The sequence below is a fragment of the Suncus etruscus genome, chromosome 1 (assembly GCF_024139225.1).
Source record: "Suncus etruscus isolate mSunEtr1 chromosome 1, mSunEtr1.pri.cur, whole genome shotgun sequence".
In the NCBI taxonomy this organism is placed as follows: domain Eukaryota; kingdom Metazoa; phylum Chordata; class Mammalia; order Eulipotyphla; family Soricidae; genus Suncus; species Suncus etruscus.
In genome coordinates, this window is record NC_064848.1 from 50,291,710 (window position 1) to 50,296,937 (window position 5,228).

A 5,228-nucleotide genomic window follows, 5' to 3' on the forward strand; every position below is an offset into this window, starting at 1 on the left:
TTCACTGAATTATTTCCCATGGATCTTTACAACTGGAACTGTTCCCCCATCCTAATTGGACAAGGGAATGGGAACTGCCTTTACTGTCTGGGAGTTCGGTGGGAATCAAACCTCAACTAATCTCCTAGAGAACGTGACCCTTCAAGAATACTCTTCAGGCCTGGAGAAATAACACAGCGGCGTTTGCCTTGCAATCAGCCGGTCCAGGACCTAAGGTGATTGGTTTGAATCCCGGTGTCCCAAATGTTCCCCTGTGTCTGCCAGGAGCTATTTCTGAGCAGACAGCCGGGAGTAACCCCTGAGCACTGCTGGGTGTGGCCCAAAAACCAAAAAAAAAAAAAAAAGAATGTTTACTCTTCTAAAAATTTGTGTCAAACAGGAAAAAAAAGAAAAGGAAAAAAGGAAGAAAAATGTCTGCTACAGACACTGTCAGGAGAGAAAACAGGGAATAGGTGGGGAAGGAAACAGAAGACATTCAGTGCTTGGAAATGTACATTGGTGAAGGTTGTTGTACATTGCATTACTGAAACTCAACTCAATCACAAACTTTGTAACTGTGTATCTCATGCTGGTTCAATTAAATAATATATTTAAGGAAAAAAAAATAAAAGGAAAAAATAAAAATGAAAATCTGTGCTCTTATTGGTTTAGCTAGAGTCCTGTTGAAAGAAGATGAAGTATTTAGGAATACTTGAAAATTGGGGCCAGAGATAGCACAGCGGTAGGGTGTTTGCCTTTCAAGTCATAGATCCAGGACCAACATAGGTTCAAATATCCCATATGGTCCCCCATGTCTGCCAGGAGCAATTTCTGAGCAGAGTCAGTAGTAACCCCTGAATGCCACCAGGTGTGGCCCCAAAACAAATAATGGATTTGCTTGAGAATGTAGATTCTATATTGAGGCCAACCTTAAGGGAACAGAAAATTGGAGTGAAGGTTACAGCTCTGACAGCATCCCGATCTGGCCATGCTTCATTTTTTTCTAGGTTACATAAACATAAATCACAGAGGTAGCTTTGAAATTTTTGAATCACACCAGAATGAAATGAAATTCCACAGTTCTTTGCTTTTAGTAACCAAGAACTCTCATCAGAAGTACTACTTAATTATTATAATTCTAAAAATATCTCTTAATAGCCACAAATAGGCAAGAAAACAATAAAAATGACAATATAAGTGTGATAAGGATATCAATGGATTAAAGACCTAGATATAAGACCTGAAACCATAAAGTATATAGAACAACATATAGGTCAAACACTCCATGACCTTGAGAGTAAACTCCATGACCTTGAGACTAAAGGTACCTTTTTTTGTTTGTTTGTTTTGTTTTTTTTGGGGGGGTTGGGCCACACCTGTTTGATGCTCAGGGGTTACTCCTGGCTAAGTGCTTAGATATCGCCCCTGGCTTGGGGGGACCATATGGGACACCAGAGGATCAAACCATGGTCCTTCCTTGGCTAGTGCTTGCAAGGCAGACACCTTATCTCTAGTGCCACCCCGCCAGCCCTGACTAAAGATATCTTTAAGGAGGAAACCATACTCTCCAAACAAGTGAAAGCATAAATAAATAAATGGGACTATATTAAACTGAGAAGCTTCTGCACTTCAAAGGAAATAGTGCCCAGAATACAAGAGCCACCCACTAAGTGGGAGAAATTATTCATCCAATACCCATCAGATAAGAGGTTAAAATTCAAAATATACAAGGCACTGACAGAACTTTACAAGAAAAAAATCTAACCCCATCAAAAAATGGGGAGAAGAAATAAACAGACACTTTGACAAAAAAGAAATACAAATGGCTAAAAGGCACATGAAAAATGCTCCACATCACAAATCATCAGGGAGATGCAAATCAAAACAACTATGAGGTACCATCTTATGCCACAGAGATTGGCACACATCAGGAAAAAAATGAGAACACGCAGTGCTGGCAGGGATGTGGAGAGAAAGGAACTCTTATTCACTGCTGGTGGGAATGCAGTCTGGTCCAACCATTGTGGAAAGTGATATGGAGATTTCTCCAAAAGCTGGAAGTTGAGCTCCCATACAATCCAGCTATACCACTACTAGAGATATAGCCTAGAAACACAAAAATACAATACAAAAATCCCTTTCTCATACCTATAGCAGCATTATTTACAATAGCCAGACTCTGGAAACAGCCTAGATGCCCCTCAATAGATGAATGGTTAAAGAAACTGTGGTACATATGCACAATGGAATATTATGCAGACATCAGAAGAGATGAAGTCATGAAATTTTCCTGTACATGGATGTATATGGAATTTATTATGCTGAGTGATATAAGTCAGAGGAAGAGAGATACACACAGAATGGTCTCCCTCATCTACGGGTTTTGATAAAAATGAAAAACATTTGTGTAATGATTCTCAGAGACAAAATAGAGGAGGACTGGAGGGTCCAGCTCCCGACATGAAGGTCACCACAGGGATCATTTAGTGCAGTCACAGAAAAAATTACACTGAGAACTATCATAACAAAATGTGAATGAATGAGGGAAGTAGAAAGCCTGTCTATAGTACAGGCCTATGTGGGGTGGGGAGAAAGGACACTTGGGATATTGGTCATGGGAATGTTGTACTGGTGAAGGATTATATATATATATGTTCTGATGTCTGCATAATATTCCATTGTTTATATGTACATATACACAATATATATGTACATATATATATTTAAAAAATTAAAAAAAAGAAAAGATAAGGCCTCCCATTTCTTACCACAGGCTGTGTTCTTTACACTGACTGTATAGAAAGAAGATGTACAGTAAATGCACCCCATATACACCTCAACACAGGCCCTTTGCCTGGTTGTATTGTGAATTGGGGGACAAAAAATAAACTAAAACAAAAGTAAATAATAGACAAACAAAAGTTTCAAACACTAATACCAGTGATTGAAAAAAGTATATGATTTTTGCCACATTAGCAATTTTTAAATTATAAACCCTATTTGATAAAACTAGACTTCACAAATAATATATTCCATTTATAATTCATTTTTACATCAAAATTATTTCTAATAATTCAAATTTTAAACAACTTTAACATAAACCAAGGAAAATGGTAAAATGCTTTAATTTAGGAAACCCTCAAAATCTCTGAGCCTGGCGATGAGGCATCAGATGAAAGAGCATCCATCACCAAATCAAAATTAAACTCCTAGGTGCTGGAACTAAGTAATCCCTGGGAAGGGTCTGAAGCAGGGTTAAAAGAGATATATGGAGGTTACTGGACTTGGGAGGAGAGAGAGGAGAGAGAGAGAGAGAGAGAGAGAGAGAGAGAGAGAGAGAGAGAGAGAGAGAGAAAAGAGAGAGAGAGAGAGAGAGAGAGAGAGAAAAGAGAGAGAGAGAGAGAGAGAGAGAGAGAGAGAGAGAGAGAGAGAGAGAGAGAGAGAGAGAGAATTCCACCTAGCACAGGAGCAGCAGCATGGCTTCTAAAGCTCAATTCGCTGCAGCAGCAGGCTGGCAGGCCAACCCCTGGCACCCCTCAGAACTTCCCCTACGGTCTTATATAACCTGGCCTCCAACTTCCCAGAAATAGCAGTTCATAATCAACAGTAAAAAGGGAAAGAAAAGGCTATAGCAGAGGGCCATAAACTGAGTCCCTACACTAAGGAGATTGCTGGAGAAAAACCTGAGACAGTGGCTGCTGGAAGCTTGCTTTGGTAGAGCTGAGCTCCAAGGCACTGACATTAGAGAAGACAACTGAGGCACTGAGGGACTGCACCTAAATAAGGCAGGGTTCCATGATTTAACCTTCAGGGCAGCAGCAGCACTGGCTGTAAAACTGGCTACAGATGTCCAGCAGTGGAGTAAAATTTGGGAACCACTCTGCTCCCAGCATTTTTAGATTAAACTGGCTTTGTTTACCTGCCTTGGGCCCAGCCTGCATTTTGAATTAAACTTTCTGCACCTGGAAATAACTGTGGCCTGAAACAGACAAAAGAAGAAACCAGCAGCTATGATGATCGTGGGCAGTTCTCAGACAAAAAGTAATTTTGACATCAGGCTAGTCATCAACGGAAGAGTGGATCCACTGTGCATCATTCCATGGCCACACATTTCTTCTAAACCAGGAGCCCCACAACAGATCATAAAACACTAAACTATACTGAAAAGGTTAAATGGGAAGGCAATACAGAACCCCATCACACCTAGTGAACACATATGGTAGTTCTGATAATCCAACTAATGTCACTGCCCTACACAGCTGCTCGGATACTGACATTAGAGAGGAAATGTGAAGGGTGTTCAAAGAAATCAAAGAAAATGTGGACTAAACATCCAGTAAGATTCAAGATGATATGAGAGTAGAAATAAAAAAAAAATTAAACAGAAATGAAGAAATTAAAAGCTTGGTAGGCAAAATGAAAAACACATTGGTAGACCTCACCAGCAGAGTAATACCTGTTTAAGACAGAATTAGTGAGCCTGAAGATGAGCTGCATAGCACTTCTATACAAAAAAGAGGCTACAAACAAGTTTTAAAATAAATGAACAGAAGATAAAAAAAAATCCTCAAAATAAGCAGACAGATGACAATAGATCTTGGGTATTATTTCAACAGGAACAACTGAAGAATCACAGGGGTCTCAGAGAGGCAGGAAGAAAAACTGTGAAGAAGCAACAGTAAAAATCATCTTTGCTGAGAAGTTCCCAGAGCTAAAACGTAAGTGCATTCACATCCTGGATGCGTGAAGAGTACCAGCAAAAAGAGGCCCAAACAAAAGCACCTTAAGGCATATCCTAATCACAATGAATAAAACCATAGATAGAGACAAGGTATTGAGAGAAGCAAAATCGAAAAATTAATTCATACAAAGAAGCAAACTTAATATTTACAGCAGATTTACCAAAGGAACATTCCAGGCCTGAAGTTAGTGGTGATATAGAATAGGAAAAACTCAATGAAATGAACACCTCACCATGAATAAATCACCCACCAGACTGCCACTCATATTTGATAAAATGATACACAGCTTCATGATAAATAACAATTTGGGAACTTTACAAGTTCAAAAGGCAAGCTTAAGGGATGAACAGAAGAATCTACTTTAAAGCAAGCAGATCCACAAACTCACCAAACTTCTGCAAAATGATTACAGAGATATCCATGACAATCCTCTCTTTCTCAATGTCAATGGATTAAATGCACCAATTAAAAGTCATAGAGTAGCAAAATGGATCAGAAAATCAAATT

At 39.2% G+C, this 5,228-nt stretch overlaps 1 non-coding gene across 1 annotated transcript; it reads left to right on the plus strand.

Moving 5' to 3' along the window:
- Window positions 1-2,730: 2,730 nt before the first annotated feature.
- LOC126032022 (small nucleolar RNA SNORA51) lies at window positions 2,731-2,862 on the plus strand. The gene has a single exon (XR_007503803.1). It is a non-coding gene; the product is annotated as a small nucleolar RNA SNORA51 (small nucleolar RNA).
- Window positions 2,863-5,228: the final 2,366 nt, after the last annotated feature.